General features: G+C 36.2%; 1 protein-coding gene and 2 pseudogenes across 7 annotated transcripts in view; 2 read left to right on the top strand and 1 right to left on the bottom strand.

Moving 5' to 3' along the window:
* Positions 1-22,451, top strand: part of hgo (homogentisate 1,2-dioxygenase) — a 1,123,318-nt gene that overhangs the window by 844,811 nt on the left and 256,056 nt on the right. The gene's annotated exons all lie outside the window — the stretch shown is intronic.
* On the bottom strand, positions 8,301-10,744 carry LOC137239715 (uncharacterized; annotated as a pseudogene).
* Positions 15,806-18,725, top strand: LOC137242368 (uncharacterized; annotated as a pseudogene).

The following is a 22,451-nucleotide window of genomic DNA, read 5'->3' as shown; positions in this document are numbered from 1 at the left end:
AGGCGTCCGCTCGTTCGGTCATAGCGTAGGTGTTGATGCATGCTCATAGGTCAACGTAAAAATCGATGCCGGAGGAGATATTCCAATACGCCGTTCTTTGCCCATTCCACGAGCGCACTTGTTTTGAATTAGCGCAGAACCATCTTATTAGACAGTACTAGTTCAAGTTAGGGCTTGTCAGGCGTATTGAGGTCTCAGACAGGACGACCCTCTGTCATGACCGTGAGCACAAATGCCATAGTTTCTGCTTGCTCCAAAAGAAAAAAGACGTGGATATATGCATTTTATGGTGAATGAGGAAAAAACGAAGTACCTGCTGTTATCAGTAAAAGGTCAGAGCTCTAACGTCGCGGCAATCGCGCCACTGCTTTGTTTGTTTGGAAATCAGTATTAATTATTATTTGTCTAGGCGGTGTGATAGTGAGCACTTGCTAATAATCACAACCAGTTTATTATTTAAGTTCGCGAACAGTATCACCTTTAACTGTGTCTTTAAACTATTCGCTCGATCTTATTTTGGATTCTTACAAATTGAATTAACTCCAGAAATAATTTTAAAGTATAATGGATTACAAGGAAACCGACAATGCTCGGTGGCTTGCAGACTTTCTCACAATATAATTGATGGTAATGTTAATTGTAGAAAAATAAACTCTCTGTGATTTGACAATTTGACTTTGAGCGAAATATATACAATATAAACTTTGATTATCAGAAATTAAAATACTTTTTCTGCAGCACAGGAAAAGCTATGATTTTTAGATTTCTGTACAATGACAATAATGACATTTGCAAAGGTGTGTTTCATGGCTAGTCATCATTACAACGAATATGTATATAAAAATATATATAATGACTTTACAATGAATACTTATGTACCGATATACATATATGTCGAAAATGCTTTGTTAATAAACGTGATAAAATGTTAGGCTGGAACGTGTGGTCGCGTAAACCCATGCCAACAAAAATTACTTTGGACTAAGTAGGCAAGTGATAAGTAAAGTCCTCTCGACAAAGAATTCGCTTATCGTACCCTTCCTGATATATGGTGCAGAAGTATGAACACGGACAACATTTGATGAGGTGGTCTCGGCGAGTGTTCGAAATAAAGATGGAGATGTGCTCCCTTTACAACTTAAGCACACTCTTTACGTCAGTTTCAATGCGCCATCAATTTTTTTGGAGTATACCGCCGTCTTAAAACTTTCCGTCATCCATCGGCTTTTGGCAAAATTTTAAGCTTTATTTCTACTAGCCGGCATCTGAAGCTATCCGCACTCACGCCGTTCTGCCTCAAGTTTTTATTTCTAAATAGGCGTCTCTTTTCATTCTTCAATATAGGCAGGGTTCTTTTTGCAGAGGCCTTTCTCATTGTAGGAAATATTTTTTCCGTGTCTTTGGAAAGAATTCGTATCAGTGGTGGTTCTAAGTTATGAGAAAAATACGCTCCCACTGCTTGGCAACTTCGTCAGGTCGAAGAGTGTTCTCAGTGAGCAGGTGTGAGAGTGGAGTGGAGTAATCATCATCTGCCTGTTTCGTCTGTTTCGTGAGGAGTTGGGGATGAACAAAGAAAAGTAATCGATACTATTGTATCAAGTACTGGGCAGATATCAGAAAAATTATTTCTATCGAAACAATGTATATCGAAAAATGTATTACCGCACAATTGTTACTGCAATTCTTTGCGGAGATTTGTTGATTATATTTTGCTTAAATAAACTGATAGAAGTGAGCTAGTGAACATAGTAGCAGTTAATTATGTTACGAGAGGGGGGGGGGGGGGCAGATATATTTAAGTCTTTTATTTAACATACCGGCCCCTTGTCGTAAGCAACAAAAGAGAAAAAAGAAAAAAGGAATTCCACGTCATTGCACGTCCAGTAAGGCGATGCGTCGATGTGCAGATGCGGACGCCGTATGTTTGACTTCAGGTTTCGCTCTCCTGTAGAAAGAGAAAAAAAATTATGCAATACAAGTTCGTGGTCTATCGAAGTCTAGTCTAGTCGAAGTCTATATCTATCTCGATTCCTTTATACCTGTACAACCAACCATTATCCAATCGAAGTTAATATACTCTGTGTGCAAAGCACGCTGAGTAAAACAATTGAGCATGTCTTTAACATAAGTGATTTTAGCACGGATCTGTTAACCAGCCAATAAGCCCAAACGCAATTCTGGCCCTACTTCTGTAATAAGACCCACCAATTTGAGTGCATTTTTCAATTATGTACCATTTACTTTGACATTAACGTAGTACATTTCATGTTCATCGCTTTGAATAGTGGAGGTTAAAATTTGAGCAGTTTTTTTATTCGAACGTAACGATGTAACATCGCTTGAGGAAGCAATCGAGGGTTATATTAAATTCCTCTTTCTCTAATAGTAAGTATTGTTCAAATGGCATGGAAATCTTGTACAGCTTTTTCATTATTTTCAGATCTGCTTTGGCAACTGATTTCACACTATCACGTTTTTCGTTTCCTGGAAATAAAAGGAGAAATAAATTAGAAAAAGTAAGGAAGGCTAAGTTCGGGTGTAACCGAGCATTACATACTCAGCTGAGAGCTTTGGAGACAAAAAAGGGAAAATCACCATGTAGGAAAGTGAACCTAGGGTAACCCTGGAATGTGTTTGTATGACTTGGGTATCAAATGGAAGGTATTAGAAAGTATTTTAAAAGGAAGTGGGCCATAGTTCTATAGGTGGACGCCATTTCGAGATATCGCCATAAAGGTGGACCAGGGGTGACTTTAGAATTTTTTTACGATATGGGTATGAAATGAAATGGGTTAATGATTATTTAAAAGGGTGTGGGCCTTAGTTTCAAAGGTGGACGCCGTTTCGAGATATCGCCATAAAGGTGGCCCACGCGTGACCCTGGAATGCGTTTGTACGATATGGGTATCAAATGAAATGGGTTAATGATTATTTAAAAGGGGGTGGGCCTTAGTTCTAAAGGTGGACGCCTTTTCGAAATATCACCATAAAGGTGGACCAGGGGTAACTCTAAATTGCGTTTGTACGATATGGGTATCAAATGAAAGGTGTTAATGAGTATTTTAAAAGGAAGTGGGCCTTAGTTCTATAGGTAGACGCCTTTTCGAGATATCGCCATAAAGGTGGACCTGGGTTGACTCTAGAATGTGTTTGTACGATATGGTTATCAAATGAAAGGTGTTAATGAGTATTTTAAAAGGGAGTGGGCCTTAGTTCTATAGGTGTACCCTTTTCGAGATATCGGCATAAAGGGTACCAGGGGTGACTCTAGAATGTGTTTACGATATGGTTATCAAATGAAAGCTGTTAATGAGTATTTTAAAAGGGAGTGGGCCTTGGTTCTATAGGTGGAGGGATGCCTTTTCGAGATATCGCCATAAAGGTGGACCAGGGGTTACTCTAGAATGTGTTTGTACGATATGGGTATCAAATGAAAGGTGTTAATGAGAATTTTAAAAGGGAGTGGGCCTTAGTTCTATAGGTTGACGCCTTTTCGAGATATCGTCATAAAGGTGGACCAGGGGTGACTCTAGAATGTGTTTGTACGATATGGGTATCAAATGAAAGGTGTTAATTAGTATTTTAAAAGGGAGTGGGCCTTAGTTCTATAGGTTGACGCCTTTTCGAGATATCGTCATAAAGGTGGATCAGGGGTGACTCTAGAATGTGTTTGTATGATATGGGTTAGAGGTTTACGCCGATCACTTCATCGGCGGCGGCGGCGTACTCTCTATTATATACCGGCGGCGTGAGCGGCGCGCCGACGTACGCCGGTGTTCTTACTTTTCTTGATATTTCTATTTAAAAAAAATACTTAGGAAAGATTTTGTTTGTATGTATTTAAGAAAATTAACGTTTTGGCAATTTCGCAAAGATCCTAGGTTTTTGCCCCAAAATCTCGCAGATCGTTCAAAATTTTCAGGGATAGCTCTTTACGGAGGGATTGTCCCTCGTTCACTTACTCCAGAGAGGCTTCGAACCTAGCCCCGGTCTTTGGAATTGGTACTGCTGCGTCTGCTGAAGAGAAATGGAGATACATAAAATGGTCACACTTTTGTCTGTATATCTGGTGCAAAGCGTAGTTTCACCTGGGGTTAACTCCTAATAATCGTCGCAAACACAATTTATTTAAATCATTTGTGGCTACTTGGCGGTCACGCACAAATGCGACTTACGGTTGCTATTAATGGTCTAATACTCAGGACTCTCGTGGCACATGGCGCCTTCAGTTTTTTCGGCTGTGTTTAAGAGCTACAATTCCCGATGTGCGAACAGTAGCATTCTCGACCACCAGTCGCTACCACGCCTCCTGCCCTCACACCATATGTCAGCACAGAAGCTATAGGACTGCAACTTCGAACTCATACCTCCGTCGACGTCACTTTCCTAGAAGCTCTAGGTGTAGCTCCGAAGACTTTATAACCAATGTTTTTGTCCCGCTATGCTGCCTAGCAACAACAGAGAAACACCTTGAAACGTTAGGGAGTGACTATTCGGCCATGGATGCCGCCCTCGAAATCATAAGCAGTCTAAGTGGATGTCATTGCGTAACTTATGGGTGAAAATCTAATCCTCGGTGCATCTATATAATTAAAATTTAACAAGGACCATGGATAAAATTTCTAAAATGTAGACCAAAGTTTGCAGACGTTTGTGTTCACAACATTAATTTCGATAGTCTTCGTTAAATCAAAACGATATTTTAGAATGAAAGTCGACCGATTTTAAGTTGAAAGATGTTAACTGCTGTTTTCCGACCTTATGATATGAAAGCTCATTATGGATGACTAGTTCGACTGTCCACTACGTTATGGTAGTAGCACACACGGTTGTTAGTTCGACTGTCTTGGGAAAGCTTTTGTTTCACCCCTTTGAGTGTTCTTGCGAAGAACAAAGCCTCACCTTGTAAATATATGTATGTGCCTACGTATTCACATTTGTAAAAGGAGCCGTATCGTGTAGGTCATATTTAAACTGGGTTGATAGGCCATAATCAATGTGATTCACTCCAAGGGACTAGTTTTGGATAGGGATTTTGCCTCACTTATTTAGCTTATTCTCTCAGCCAATCGCAATATAAATTTTTTTAAAAAATCCGCACCAAAGGCGGTGTTAAGCTGACATCGAAAGCGCCTGTTTTTTTAAATAACTTTTGAGCAGTTGGAAAGAGTTAAATTTCGCAATTAGTTTCTTATAACTGGCAGTGATGCGCATCCCTTCATACCATTTTCGACCATATTCGACAAATTTTCGACATGAACAATAAATGGCCTAAACAGTCTTAAGCTGCAGACATTGGTGCTTTATCGGTAACCGTATCGGTAACCTTATAACAGCTGATTTGACCAACCGTATGGGAATCAATGCAATCGATTATTGGTGCCGCTAAGGTCTTAACCGTATCGTAGCCAACCAATTGGTTTTTGGTTTACCGTCGTAACGATAAACAGCTGATTACGTTAGGGATACGACTACAGCGATACGACATACGGCACCAATGACTCCCGCTTTAAACGAGTAGAAAATATAGTAATGCGCCGGACGCCGCCGCCGCGCCGATATTTTTGACATTCGGCGGCGGCGTGCGAAAAACGACCCAAATCGGCGGCGGCGGCGGCGTTTATCGGCGGCGTATATCTCTAATATGGGTATCAAATTAAAGGTAGATACTAATGAGGGTTTTAAAAGGGAGTGACCCTTAGGTTTATATGTGAAGGAGTTTTCGAGATATCGACCAAAATGTGGACCAGGTTGATCCAGAACATCATCTGTCGGGTACCGCTAATTTATTTATATATGTAATACCATGTAGTGGCGCTTGTAGCCAAATAATCATTCCTACCTCATAAGAAACAGTTTAGTTTCATTGGTAATTTATTTCTACAAGATCTAAGTCCCACAAATTTGCCATTAATATATTTTTTGGACGTTTAGTATACCTTTTTCTACACCTTTTTATATCTTCTACTGCTATGCTATTTTTACTAATTATTACTATACTACTTATATATATTTACTACCCCTTTGTAGTAAAATCTACCATATTAATAATTGTTTACTTATACATATATGCTAATATGTTTAAAATTAGTTTATCTAATTATTACTAAATTCTAATAAGAAGTAACGAATTTGGATTTCATTTATATCGAAAAATTCGAACTTCTGGTTTTGTTCTCGGCTAAGTCAGTACATTTTTATTTTGTGTATCCAATATTATTGTTTGAACAATACTATTGTTTACCCTGACATTTATCTTTACGTGTTTTTGAATTTCCATGAAAATCATGCCAGTCGTGATGATTAAGCATAAAAATTAAAAGATTGGAAAATTTCCGCAAATAGCGGCTTAGCTGATGCTATGATTGCGGTAGTTGGATCTCTTTGGTTTTGGACAAAGCAGACATTGAACATCGTTTTCTAACGTTTCGAAAATTTATAGAGTCTAAAGTGTGACTCACGTGTTCAATATTTTATTAAAAATTTAAAGTGGTTTTAATTCGCTGAAAATTTTTGCGATAATCGCGATTCAAAAACTTAATGAACGCGTATATTTAATAAAGTTCTAAAACTGCGAAATCCATTTAACATCTTTAATGGGAAAAGTTTCCCGAAACCAGGATGCAATCATCATCAGTATAATCAATTCAGAGGCCGAGCTTTGGCAGCGTTTTCTACCTACCGTGGATGCCAAAATTTTTTTTGTTGCGCATAGGACAGTGAAGATAAATGTCAGAATTTCATATAGTTTTGGAATTTTTCTTAAATTTTTCTAAGATACAAGCATGTTTCAATTATATGGGGCTCATCTGTACAATAACAAAATATGTCTGTTCAAATTGTCAAAATTTGTGTATTGGGGTTGGTGCGAATGGTATGGAATGGAAACATAAAACTTAGCAGTTTTTGTATGTGTAAGAAAATGTTGCCAATGTGTTGGTTTCATTTCGAGTTTGCCATCTCCTTTTGACAATCCCATCGACCATGCAATGAAATAAATAAAATCAGCTGATGAGATGAGCCAACCATATAATTGAGCCATGGATACAAGATATTTAAAATTTACTTCAGTTTTTTGAAATTCCTTTGTCTGTTTCTAATAAAATTGAGAAATTTGCAAAAAAATAAATTCTTCCTAAAAATTTGTATAAAGAAGAAAATTTTAAAAATAACATTAAATGTGTACATATATTTAATCATATTCATATATATGTACATAAAAAGTTGAGTGCTTATAGCTTTTCGAGCTTGATGAAGAAGAAGCAGAAATAGTAGATGTATACCAAAATGAAATATGTATACCTAAATTGTAAATTAGTATACACATACTTGCATATACAGATTTTAGTGTTTTTGTTTTGCTTCAATGGAGAAAGGATTAAAATATTTTTTGGAGCTTTGCTAAAATAGAAATTTAACAATAGTGGTTTTTTCTTTAGTGTGGAAGTTGAAAATCTAAATAATTAATGTGTTAGTGTACCAAATTAGTAAGCTTTGCATTATTATAAATGCGATAGAATTCTAATTTCCAAATTTATCGCATGCGATTTTTGGGATGCAATATAAATTGCACGCGTTTGTTATAATCACACTTTAATGTTGAGAGACATATATCATTTGGAACCTGCGAAAGGAAAAGGAAATAAATAAGTGTTAATGAGGATAATTTTTAATCGAAAACAACAACAATATCCATGTATTTCGATTTCAGTCATCATTTTAGTTCCAGGTCCTCTGCTGAAAGATCTTTCAACGTTGGAGCGTAAGCGGTGAGTTTGTATTGTATTTGTTATTTCTCCCAATTTTTTTTTTTGTTGGTGAGCAACTGGATATTAAAATATTCATTTCTCTTTCGGTGAGGTTTATAACTATGATAAAAGTGGTGTTACCATATTCGTGCATTAAAATAGTACCAATATTTATTTAACTTTTATTCGGGATTTTTAAGTTTGCAAAGTAAGACCTAATTAAAGCATTAGAAAAGAAAATCTAAACTTTTTTTAAACTGAATGTTTTTAGCGACCTTTTTATATGTAAATATGTTGAACTTTAGCTGGCTCGAGGTCAATAAAACTACGTTGAATAAAACCACAGGTTTTTTAACTAATTTATTCCAATATATTTCGGTTATTCCGCGATAACCGTTCTCAAGGATCTGTGTATAAATGTGATATAAACAATTTTCTTATTACCAAAAACAGTCAAAACATAAACAATATTTGTATATATGTACATACATTTCTTTTTACGTCTTTATAACTTGACGCGGAGCTTAACACTGTCTATTTGATCGTTAGTAAATGACGAAACAAGTGAGCAACGCCATCGGTATCCGTTTTGTAGTTTAGCCGAATGTCTGGTGGAGTGTTAATTATATGTAACATTTCTAGTGTAAATCGTTTGTTGTAGTGTTGTTCTTGTTGTAATATTGTTACTTTTTCGAAGTTGGGGGAGTGGCCGCTACTTGCACAGTGTGCCATAAGTGCAGTTTTTTGTGAATTTGAATGATGGCACTGTTTAACGTCGCATTTGTGTTGTCTGGTTTTTAACTTTGATTTCGTTGTGCCAATATACATACTTTTGCAAGGTTCTTGGTTATTGCCGTTACATGGAATATTATAAATTACATTACTTTTTTCTAATTGAGGTATTTTTGACTTAGTTTTGTTGAACATGGTTTTCAGAGTGTTGGTTGGCTTATGGGCTATTCTTACTTTTTCTTTATCATAACAATCTGACTTCGCTAGTCGTTCTGATAAATGAGGTACATAAGTGACGGATTTGAAAATTTTTTTAGGGGTTTCACGGTCTTGTTGATTTTTTGTAAATTTGGCTCTTTTTAATAGTGTTTTTATCATGTTTTCCGGAAATTCGTTGTCTTTTAACAGTAATTTTGCTTCTTTTTTAATCTCATTGTGGTAAACTTCGTCTGTTATCTGCAACATACGTCGTATACAGCCCATTGCTGTATTTATTATCATCGTTTTGGGATGTTTCGAATGAAAGTTGATGATTCGTCTGGATGCTGTTGCTTTTCTATACCACTTTAGTTTTAGCTGATTTCCTCTGCGGATTATAATAGAGTCAAGGTACGGCAGTGAGTTTTCTTCTTCAAGTTCTATCGTGAATTTAATATTTCTGTCAAACGAAATAATATGTTTAGCGTATTTTGTACTTCATCCTCCCGTATGATCGCAAATAAATCATCGACATATTTGGTTAATATTCTTGGTTTACGGCTTAACTTTTCCATCGTTTTGTTGAGCAATTCTTCCATTATGATATCCGCTATGACTGGGGATGCCGGGAATCCCATTGGCATTCCTCTCAATTGTGTATATACCGTGTCATTAAATTTGAAGTATCTAGTTTCTTCAATGCAAAATTTAAGTATTTCCATGAAAATTTGTTTGGGTATATTAGTGTGTTCTTTTATAACCGCCCATTTTTCTCGAATTATGTCTAATGCTAAATTTGTTGGTATGCTGGGGAACAATGACACCACGTCAAATGAGATGAGTTTTTCATCATCATAAATAAATGTGTTATTAATTCTTTCTTTAAATTCGTATGTGTTCTTTATGTTGTAAGTGGAGTTCGCCGTTACATTTTTTAAAATATTCACGATATATTTGCACAAACCGTATGATGGTGAACCAGTGGCAGAACAAATAGTTCGAAGTGGCGTTCCTTCTTTTTGTATCTTGGGAAGTCCATAAATCCTGGGTGCTAGCGCGGTGGTCGTAGTTAATTTGTATTTTTCAGCTTTTGAGATACACCCGATTTTGAAAAGTTTCTCTACAAGACTGTTATTTTTATTTTGCAACCTTGATGTAGGATCCTGTCTTTGAATACGATAAGTAGTCAAGTCATTTAAAATATCACCCATTTTGCTGTTATAGTCATTTATGTCCATAGCTACGGTTTTGTTTCCCTTGTACGATGTTAAAATTCTAATATTGTCATTTTTGCTTAGAAATTTCTGCGTCTGTTCCACTGTGTCTAATATTGCACGGTCTATTGCACTTTCCTTATTAGTTGTTGTATGATTTTTTATTAAAAGCGTGAGTTTAGTGCGGGCTTCTTCTTGTGTCTCTTTTTCTTTATTGCTCTGTATAAGTTCCTCTCCGTCAGCAATATACTGGAAGAGTGGGAAACGTTGATTTTTTACCGGTAACGCGAACTTCGGTCCCTTTGCGAGAAGCGCTTTGATATCTTGTGGGAAGTCGATTGTCGTTTTGTTTACAAACCAATCTTCGTGGTTGTTGTTAGTAAGTATGCTATTTTGTTTGTTTCTTAATTTCTCATGTTTTGCCACTTGCCTTTTTTTTACCAATGATGTTAGTTTATTTGTGACGTTTTCTTCATTTTCCATAAATTCTCGTAGATCATCTGCACTCAAAGCTTTCTTTAGTTTTTTTGTTATGTCATCCAATCGCTTATTTTGTCTCTTTAGTATGTTGTGTTTGTGTTTAAGAAGTAGGTTTAATACTTTTGTATGATAATGGTGTGTATATTTGTCTAATGTTCTGTCTATGTTTTGATGCATGTCTCGTTCATATACAAATAGTTTATAAGATTTTGTACAATTTTTAATAAAATTAGGTATAAGTTTAGATTTTCTGCATTTTAACAAAAATTTTATACTAGACTTAAGCTTTACCACTTTCTTCGATGTAACTTGAAACTTGTTTATTATCCATTTGGAGTTGTTGTTGTTGTTCTTTATATCTGCAAAACCCATTTTTGCTGTGTCTATGCTTACGGCGTGCCTTCCGTCTTTGTAAACTGAATGTTTTTAGCGACCTTTTTATATGTAAATATGTTGAACTTTAGCTGGCTCGAGGTCAATAAAACTACGTTGAATAAAACCACAGGTTTTTTAACAAATTTATTCCAATATATTTCGGTTATTCCGCGATAACCGTTCTCAAGGATCTGTGTATAAATGTGATATAAACAATTTTCTTATTACCAAAAACAGTCAAAACATAAACAATATTTGTATATATGTACATACATTTCTTTTCACGTCTTTATAACTTGACGCGGAGCTTAACACTGTCTATTTGATCGTTAGTAAATGACGAAACAAGTGAGCAACGCCATCGGTATCCGTTTTGTAGTTTAGCCGAATATCTGGTGGAGTGTTAATTATATGTAACATTTCTAGTGTAAATCGTTTGTTGTAGTGTTGTTCTTGTTGTAATATTGTTACTTTTTCGAAGTTGGGGGAGTGGCCGCTACTTGCACAGTGTGCCATAAGTGCAGTTTTTTGTGTATTTGAATGATGGCACTGTTTAACGTCGCATTTGTGTTGTGCTAGTCTGGTTTTTAACTTTGATTTCGTTGTGACAATATACATACTTTTGCAAGGTTCTTGGTTATTGCCGTTACATGGAATTTTATAAATTACATTACTTTTTTCTAATTGAGGTATTTTTGACTTAGTTTTGTTGAACATGGTTTTCAGAGTGTTGGTTGGCTTATGGGCTATTCTTACTTTTTCTTTATCATAACAATCCGACTTCGCTAGTCGTTCTGATAAATGAGGTACATAAGTGACGGATTTGAAAATTTTTTTAGGGGTTTCACGGTCTTGTTGATTTTTTGTAAATTTGGCTCTTTTTAATAGTGTTTTTATCATGTTTTCCGGAAATTCGTTGTCTTTTAACAGTAATTTTGCTTCTTTTTTAATCTCATTGTGGTAAACTTCGTCTGTTATCTGCAACATACGTCGTATACAGCCCATTGCTGTATTTATTATCATCGTTTTGGGATGTTTCGAATGAAAGTTGATGATTCGTCTGGATGCTGTTGCTTTTCTATACCACTTTAGTTTTAGCTGATTTCCTCTGCGGATTATAATAGAGTCAAGGTACGGCAGTGAGTTTTCTTCTTCAAGTTCTATCGTGAATTTAATATTTCTGTCAAACGAATTTAATATGTTTACCGTATTTTGTACTTAATCCTCCCGTATGATCGCAAATAAATCATCGACATATTTGGTTAATATTCTTGGTTTACGGCTTAGCTTTTCCATCGTTTTGTTGAGCAATTCTTCCATTATGATATCCGCTATGACTGGGGATGCCGGGGATCCCATTGGCATTCCTTTCAATTGTGTATATACCGTGTCATTAAATTTGAAGTATCTAGTTTCTTCAATGCAAAATTTAAGTTTTTCCATGAAAATTTGTTTGGGTATATTAGTGTGTTCTTTTATAACCGCCCATTTTTCTCGAATTATGTCTAATGCTAAATTTGTTGGTATTCTGGGGAACAATGACACCACGTCAAATGAGATGAGTTTTTCATCATCATAAATAAATGTGTTATTAATTCTTTCTTTAAATTCGTATGTGTTCTTTATGTTGTAAGTGGAGTTCGCCGTTACATTTTTTAAAATATTCACGATATATTTGCACAAACCGTATGATGGTGAACCAGTGGCAGAACAAATAGGTCGAAGTGGCGTTCCTTCTTTTTGTATCTTGGGAAGTCCATAAATCCTGGGTGCTAGCGCGGTGGTCGTAGTTAATTTGTATTTTTCAGCTTTTGAGATACACCCGATTTTGAAAAGTTTCTCTACGAGACTGTTATTTTTATTTTGCAACCTTGATGTAGGATCCTGTCTTTGAATACGATAAGTAGTCAAGTCATTTAAAATATCACCCATTTTGCTGTTATAGTCATTTATGTCCATAGCTACGGTTTTGTTTCCCTTGTCCGATGTTAAAATTCTAATATTGTCATTTTTGCTTAGACGCAGAAGTCTGTTCCACTGTGTCTAATATTGCACGGTCTATTGCACTTTCCTTATTAGTTGTTGTATGATTTTTTATTAAAAGCGTGAGTTTAGTGCGGGCTTCTTCTTGTGTCTCTTTTTCTTTATTGCTCTGTATAAGTTCCTCTCCGTCAGCAATATACTGGAAGAGTGGGAAACGTTGATTTTTTACCGGTAACGCGAACTTCGGTCCCTTTGCGAGAAGCGCTTTGATATCTTGTGGGAAGTCGATTGTCGTTTTGTTTACAAACCAATCTTCGTGGTTGTTGTTAGTAAGTATGCTATTTTGTTTGTTTCTTAATTTCTCATGTTTTGCCACTTGCCTTTTTTTTACCAATGATGTTAGTTTATTTGTGACGTTTTCTTCATTTTCCATAAATTCTCGTAGATCATCTGCACTCAAAGCTTTCTTTAGTTTTTTTGTTATGTCATCCAATCGCTTATTTTGTCTCTTTAGTATGTTGTGTTTGTGTTTAAGAAGTAGGTTTAATACTTTTGTATGATAATGGTGTGTATATTTGTCTAATGTTCTGTCTATGTTTTGATGCATGTCTCGTTCATATACAAATAGTTTATAAGATTTTGTACAATTTTTAATAAAATTAGGTATAAGTTTAGATTTTATGCATTTTAACAAAAATTTTATACTAGACTTAAGCTTTACCACTTTCTTCGATGTAACTTGAAACTTGTTTATTATCCATTTGGAGTTGTTGTTGTTGTTCTTTATATCTGCATAACCCATTTTTGCTGTGTCTATGCTTACGGCGTGCCTTCCGTCTTTGTAAACTGAATGTTTTTAGCGACCTTTTTATATATAAATATGTTGAACTTTAGCTGGCTCGAGGTCAATAAAACTACGTTGAATAAAACCACAGGTTTTTTAACTAATTTATTCCAATATATTTCGGTTATTCCGCGATAACCGTTCTCAAGGATCTGTGTATAAATGTGATATGAACAATTTTCTTATTACCAAAAACAGTCAAAACATAAACAATATTTGTATATATGTACATACATTTCTTTTCACGTCTTTATAACTTGACGCGGAGCTTAACACTGTCTATTTGATCGTTAGTAAATGACGAAACAAGTGAGCAACGCCATCGGTATCCGTTTTGTAGTTTAGCCGAATGTCTGGTGGAGTGTTAATTATATGTAACATTTCTAGTGTAAATCGTTTGTTGTAGTGTTGTTCTTGTTGTAATATTGTTACTTTTTCGAAGTTGGGGGAGTGGCCGCTACTTGCACAGTGTTCCATAAGTGCAGTTTTTTGTGTATTTGAATGATGGCACTGTTTAACGTCGCATTTGTGTTGTGCTAGTCTGGTTTTTAACTTTGATTTCGTTGTGACAATATACATACTTTTGCAAGGTTCTTGGTTATTGCCGTTACATGGAATTTTATAAATTACATTACTTTTTTCTAATTGAGGTATTTTTGACTTAGTTTTGTTGAACATGGTTTTCAGAGTGTTGGTTGGCTTATGGGCTATTCTTACTTTTTCTTTATCATAACAATCTGACTTCGCTAGTCGTTCTGATAAATGAGGTACATAAGTGACGGATTTGAAAATTTTTTTAGGGGTTTCACGGTCTTGTTGATTTTTTGTAAATTTGGCTCTTTTTAATAGTGTTTTTATCATGTTTTCCGGAAATTTGTTGTCTTTTAACAGTAATTTTGCTTCTTTTTTAATCTCATTGTGGTAAACTTCGTCTGTTATCTGCAACATACGTCGTATACAGCCCATTGCTGTATTTATTATCATCGTTTTGGGATGTTTCGAATGAAAGTTGATGATTCATCTGGATGCTGTTGCTTTTCTATACCACTTTAGTTTTAGCTGATTTCCTCTGCGGATTATAATAGAGTCAAGGTACGGCAGTGAGTTTTCTTCTTCAAGTTCTATCGTGAATTTAATATTTCTGTCAAACGAATTTAATATGTTTAGCATATTTTGTACTTCATCCTCCCGTATGATCGCAAATAAATCATCGACATATTTGGTTAATATTCTTGGTTTACGGCTTAGCTTTTCCATCGTTTTGTTGAGCAATTCTTCCATTATGATATCCGCTATGACTGGGGATGCCGGGGATCCCATTGGCATTCCTTTCAATTGTGTATATACCGTGTCATTAAATTTGAAGTATCTAGTTTCTTCAATGCAAAATTTAAGTATTTCCATAAAAATTTGTTTGGGTATATTAGTGTGTTCTTTTATAACCGCCCATTTTTCTCGAATTATGTCTAATGCTAAATTTGTTGGTATGCTGGGGAACAATGACACCACGTCAAATGAGATGAGTTTTTCATCATCATAACTAAATGTGTTATTAATTATTTCTTTAAATTCGTATGTGTTCTTTATGTTGTAAGTGGAGTTCGCCGTTACATTTTTTAAAATATTCACGATATATTTGCACAAACCGTATGATGGTGAACCAGTGGCAGAACAAATAGGTCGAAGTGGCGTTCCTTCTTTTTGTATCTTGGGAAGTCCATAAATCCTGGGTGCTAGCGCGGTGGTTGTAGTTAATTTGTATTTTTCAGCTTTTGAGATACACCCGATTTTGAAAAGTTTCTCTACGAGACTGTTATTTTTATTTTGCAACCTTGATGTAGGATCCTGTCTTTGAATACGATAAGTAGTCAAGTCATTTAAAATATCACCCATTTTGCTGTTATAGTCATTTATGTCCATAGCTACGGTTTTGTTTCCCTTGTCCGATGTTAAAATTCTAATATTGTCATTTTTGCTTAGAAATTTCTGCGTCTGTTCCACTGTGTCTAATATTGCACGGTCTATTGCTAATAGACAGTGTTAAGCTCCGCGTCAAGTTATAAAGACGTGAAAAGAAATGTATGTACATATATACAAATATTGTTTATGTTTTGACTGTTTTTGGTTATAAGAAAATTGTTTATATCACATTTATACACAGATCCTTGAGAACGGTTATCGCGGAATAACCGAAATATATTGGAATAAATTTGTTAAAAAACCTGTGGTTTTATTCAACGTAGTTTTATTGACCTCGAGCCAGCTAAAGTTCAACATATTTACATATAAAAAGGTCGCTAAAAACATTCAGTTTACAAAGACGGAAGGCACGCCGTAAGCATAGACACAGCAAAAATGGGTTATGCAGATATAAAGAACAACAACAACAACTCCAAATGGATAATAAACAAGTTTAAAGTTACATCGAAGAAAGTGGTAAAGCTTAAGTCTAGTATAAAATTTTTGTTAAAATGCAGAAAATCTAAACTTATACCTAATTTTATTAAAAATTGTACAAAATCTTATAAACTATTTGTATATGAACGAGACATGCATCAAAACATAGACAGAACATTAGACAAATATACACACCATTATCATACAAAAGTATTAAACCTACTTCTTGAACACAAACACAACATACTAAAGAGACAAAATAAGCGATTGGATGACATAACAAAAAAACTAAAGAAAGCTTTGAGTGCAGATGATCTACGAGAATTTATGGAAAATGAAGAAAACGTCACAAATAAACTAACAACATTGGTAAAAAAAAGGCAAGTGGCAAAACATGAGAAATTAAGAAACAAACAAAATAGCATACTTACTAACAACAACCACGAAGATTGGTTTGTAAACAAAACGACAATCGACTTCCCACAAGATATCAAAGCGCTTCTCGCAAAGGGACCGAAGTTCGCGTTATCGGTAAAAAATCAACGTTTCCCACTCTTCCAGTATATTGCTGACGGAGAGGACCTTATACAGAGCAATAAAGAAAAAGAGACACAAGAAGAAGCCCGCACTAAACTCACGCTTTTAATAAAAAATCATACAACAACTAATAAGGAAAGTGCAATAGACCGTGCAATATTAGACACAGTGGAACAGACGCAGAAATTTCTAAGCAAAAATGACAATGTTAGAATTTTAACATCGGACAAGGGAAACAAAACCGTAGCTATGGACATAAATGACTATAACAGCAAAATGGGTGATATTTTAAATGACTTGACTACTTATCGTATTCAAAGACAGGATCCTACATCAAGGTTGCAAAATAAAAATAACAGTCTCGTAGAGAAACTTTTCAAAATCGGGTGTATCTCAAAAGCTGAAAAATACAAATTAACTACAACCACCGCGCTAGCACCCAGGATTTATGGACTTCCCAAGATACAAAAAGAAGGAACGCCACTTCGACCTATTTGTTCTGCCACTGGTTCACCATCATACGGTTTGTGCAAATATATCGTGAATATTTTAAAAAATGTAACGGCGAACTCCACTTACAACATAAAGAACACATACGAATTTAAAGAAATAATTAATAACACATTTAGTTATGATGATGAAAAACTCATCTCATTTGACGTGGTGTCATTGTTCCCCAGCATACCAACAAATTTAGCATTAGACATAATTCGAGAAAAATGGGCGGTTATAAAAGAACACACTAATATACCCAAACAAATTTTCATGGAAATACTTAAATTTTGCATTGAAGAAACTAGATACTTCAAATTTAATGACACGGTATATACACAATTGAAAGGAATGCCAATGGGATCCCCGGCATCCCCAGTCATAGCGGATATCATAATGGAAGAATTGCTCAACAAAACGATGGAAAAGCTAAGCCGTAAACCAAGAATATTAACCAAATATGTCGATGATTTATTTGCGATCATACGGGAGGATGAAGTACAAAATACGCTAAACATATTATTTCGTTTGACAGAAATATTAAATTCACGATAGAACTTGAAGAAGAAAACTCACTGCCGTACCTTGACTCTATTATAATCCGCAGAGGAAATCAGCTAAAACTAAAGTGGTATAGAAAAGCAACAGCATCCAGACGAATCATCAACTTTCATTCGAAACATCCCAAAACGATGATAATAAATACAGCAATGGGCTGTATACGACGTATGTTGCAGATAACAGACGAAGTTTACCACAATGAGATTAAAAACGAAGCAAAATTACTGTTAAAAGACAACGAATTTCCGGAAAACATGATAAAAACACTATTAAAAAGAGCCAAATTTACAAAAAATCAACAAGACCGTGAAACCCCTAAAAAAATTTTCAAATCCGTCACTTATGTACCTCATTTATCAGAACGACTAGCGAAGTCAGATTGTTATGATAAAGAAAAAGTAAGAATAGCCCATAAGCCAACCAACACTCTGAAAACCATGTTCAACAAAACTAAGTCAAAAATACCTCAATTAGAAAAAAGTAATGTAATTTATAAAATTCCATGTAACGGCAATAACCAAGAACCTTGCAAAAGTATGTATATTGGCACAACGAAATCAAAGTTAAAAACCAGACTAGCACAACACAAATGCGACGTTAAACAGTGCCATCATTCAAATACACAAAAAACTGCACTTATGGCACACTGTGCAAGTAGCGGCCACTCCCCCAACTTCGAAAAAGTAACAATATTACAACAAGAACAACACTACAACAAACGATTTACACTAGAAATGTTACATATAATTAACACTCCACCAGACATTCGGCTAAACTACAAAACGGATACCGATGGCGTTGCTCACTTGTTTCGTCATTTACTAACGATCAAATAGACAGTGTTAAGCTCCGCGTCAAGTTATAAAGACGTGAAAAGAAATGTATGTACATATATACAAATATTGTTTATGTTTTGACTGTTTTTGGTAATAAGAAAATTGTTTATATCACATTTATACACAGATCCTTGAGAACGGTTATCGCGGAATAACCGAAATATATTGGAATAAATTAGTTAAAAAACCTGTGGTTTTATTCAACGTAGTTTTATTGACCTCGAGCCAGCTAAAGTTCAACATATAAACTTTTTTTATTTTCGTCTATTTAAAATTTAAAATTTATTTAAAAATTATTTTTGATTGTTCATCTAATACATATTCACATTTTGGTACTCGAAATTATAAAATTAAACCTAATGAAATCTTTTAGAAAAAAAACCGAAATATGTAAATTTAAGCAAATTAAAATCCGTTCTGGTTAAAATGCTAATGTAGCAAGAAAATATATTTATTATTACGACTAGTGGTTAGTTAAATACTTTTCTTAAACGGAAAACTTTAATTTTAATAGAGCACTCTTAAATATTTGTTAATTTTAATAATTTTTGAGATTACATTAATTATTATGACTATTTACAAAAGTCTGTTCGATTATTTTGATATTAAGAAAATTCAATTTAGGCGAAGGGTTTGGTTTATAAATAAGTTTAAGCTTATGGTTTATTTAATAAATTTTGTAAAATTTAACATGACTCTTTAAACTTTTTATTTTTGATTCCCTAGCCTGATAGTAGTTGAATGTGGTAAATTTTAGGGATTTCCATGTTTGTTTGTTTTATTTTAGTTATCATATGTGGTGTTGCGGGTTGCGTGTTGGTAACAGCTGCGGGTTGATTTGGTGGACTGTATGCGGATGCGGAGATACCTTTCCAATGCAAATGATAAAGGCCGTGTTTCGATTAAATTCGCCTTAATTATAACAATACACTTTATTGTAATTCAACTGATAAATATGTTCACAATTAATTATTTGTGGCGGTATGTAGTGCATAGCGAAAAGCAAGTAGATAAGTAGAAAATTCAAAGACGACAAGAAAAATATAAGAATATGAAAATAAGGCAAATGTCAGACATGATTGACGATGCTTGCGCATTAACCCTTTCAGTGCTATTATGAAAACTTTAAGATTATGTTAATTCGAACTCAACATACCGCCGCCCTTGAACTATCTATGATAGGTTCAACAATATTAAAAATTTTACATGGTATGAATAATAAATTACAGCATAAAAGTAAGTATACAACGCAAGAATCTCAAAAAATAATTAATTTGATTTCCATGAAAAAATGTATGAATCTATGAGTCTTCCGTGTACGACAGACACTCCTTCGTCGGTAGTAGGCAAAGTTTCACAATCGGTCTAACGAGCTCTCCATTTGACGTCTTCAAAGTAACAACACGTACACGTCCGTCTGAACCGGGATGGCATTTTATGACTCTAGCCAGCGCCCACTTCGTCGGTGGGGTTGATTCGTTAGCTATAGCAACTACATCGCCTTCTACGAAATTTTGTGAAGGGCGAAACCATTTTGATCGACGCTGTAAACTGACGAGATACTCGTCTCTCCAACGGCGCCAAAAATACTTTCTCGCAGCGGAAATTACCTGCCATCTCTGACAAATATTTCCACGGAACCCTTGACCCTCAGGTTCCGGGAGCGACTTGAGCGGTTCACCAACGAGAAAATGACCAGGAGTTAAGACTTGTAAGTCGCCAGCTGTCGTAGAATTGTCGCAAAGCGGCCGAGAATTTACCAAGCTTCAACGTCGGTCAATAGCGTGTTAAATTCCTCATAGGAAAGCAGAGTTTCGCCTAATGCGCGCTTTAAGTGATATTTTATTCTCTTTATGCCGGTTTCCCAATAACCTCCCATGTGCGGTGCAGATGGTGGATTGAAACGCCACTCGATGTTTGAGTCGGCGAAAAACGATTGCAATCTTTCGTCAGCCATACACTGCTGAAACTCGATTCGCAGCTCCTTCTCAGCACCCACGAAATTCGTACCGTTATCTGAAGACATGTGCTTACAGTAGCCTCTGCGGTTTATGAACCTCTTGAAAGCGTTGAGAAACGCTGGTGTCGTCAGGTCGCCAACAAATTCCAGATGCATAGCGCCTGTACACATGCATATAAAGAAACATATGTATCCCTTAGTGGCCTTGGCTCCTCTACCATGGGTGAATTTATACATGTACGGTCCTGCAAAATCCACAGCAGTTCGAGTAAAACAGCGAGCAAAAGTAGCACGTCTTTCAGGTAGATCTCCTATTGATTGCTTGCCGAGATTACGATTCAAAATAGTGCACTTAACGCATTTGTGATAAATGTTTCGTATCAAGCTTCGAGCTCCTATAACCCAATAGCGTCGTTGTAAAACTGTCTGCATGATGCGAGGCCCAGCGTGTAATGTATATTTGTGGATATCGTGGATGATCAACTTCGCAAGCGGAACGTTTATGGGTAATATAATGGGATTTATGACGTCTGTCGACAATGCTACATTCTCCAACCTTCCTCCAACGCGTAGAACGTTTTTCTCATCTAAGTATGGCTGCAAACGCACAAGACAGCTACGCAGTGGAATGGGCTTTTTCGCACTGCAAAGAGAGATCTCGTTAGAAAAATGGGTATACCTGATTAAACGCAGCTCGGCTTCAGAGATCTCTTGGCAGGTGGGAGCCCCGACTCGTTTAGCAGCGTGGATTCGAGTGGCAGCTCGGGCATTGTAAGCAAATCTTAAAACATATGCAACTATACGACGAAGCTTTGAAAACGACGAATACCTCGTCATAATTGACCAATGCTCGCTTGAACTCGTGACATGCGTGGTGACATTGTTTCTAATGCCCATCTCGGTTGTATGCTGCTCTGTTGACGTTTGATGCCACAAAGGTTCATCGCGTTTTAAGAACTCTGGACCGTTCCACTAAAGATGATGATGCAGCAACTCCGATGGAGCCACTCCTCTGGAAGCACAATCTGCGGGATTCGACTCCGATCGAACATGGTTCCAACACTCAGCAGGCAGCACTTCTTGGATATCAGCAACTCGGTTTGCGATAAACGTCATCCATCTGCTGGGATGCGCCTGCAGCCACGCCAACGTAATCGTCGAGTCCGTCCATGCAAATATGGGATAATTCAAATCATGCCAACTCTGTTGAATGTTCCGCACCAATTTAGCGGAAAGATGCGCACCGCATAGCTCCAATCGCGGCAGCGTGGTAGATTTGAGGGGGGCTACCTTACTCTTTGATGATATCAATGCGATGGTAACCGTTCCGTCTTTTCTTACCGTCCGGGCGTATGCAACCGCAGCGTAAGCACGCTCGGATGCGTCAGAAAATAAGTGTAACTCCGTGCTCGACTCAGTCGTCCCCAGGCCCAGCCAAAGGTTAACCCTTAAATTTGAAAGAATTTGCAACTCAGAGCGATGTTCCAACCACTTCATTGCAATAGCTTCGGGAATAACGTCGTCCCAACCGACTTTGTTGCGCCAAACCTCCTGGAACCATTTTTTTGATTTAACTACTGCGGGAGAGAGAAGTCCCAGGGGATCGAATAAGGTGCTTGCGTCCGACAAAAATGCTCTTTTTGTCATAATTTTAGGGAAGTTTTTCAAATCAACGGTGAACGTGAGATAATCTTCCTCTGTGTTCCACATTACACCCAAAGCGTGGATCTCTTTGCCGTCGACTAAATAGTGTGAAATATTTTCTGGAGTATTCGAAGTACTACTGTTGAATTCTGCACAATTCGAAGCCCATTTCCGTAGCTCGAACCCGCCTTCCTTTAAAATGTCTGTTACGTTTTTTTGCAAAATTAAAAGGTCGTGTTTTGATGATGTACCAGTAAGGAGATCATCCATATAAAAATCCTTTAAGATGACACTGACAGCTTTCGGACAGTCGTTCGCCGACTGGTTTGCGGTTTCTTGCAGGGCCTTCACGGCTAAGTGGGACGCAGCGGCTACACCATAAGTTACACGTAACATGCGAAAATCTTGTACAGGTAAACATGGATCTTGGCGCCAAACAATACGCTGCAA

Source organism: Eurosta solidaginis, chromosome 2 (genome assembly GCF_040869045.1).
Source record: "Eurosta solidaginis isolate ZX-2024a chromosome 2, ASM4086904v1, whole genome shotgun sequence".
NCBI classification, from domain to species: Eukaryota; Metazoa; Arthropoda; class Insecta; order Diptera; family Tephritidae; genus Eurosta; species Eurosta solidaginis.
Note: the sequence above shows the minus strand (reverse complement) of the source record. Positions and strands in the feature narration are given on the sequence as shown.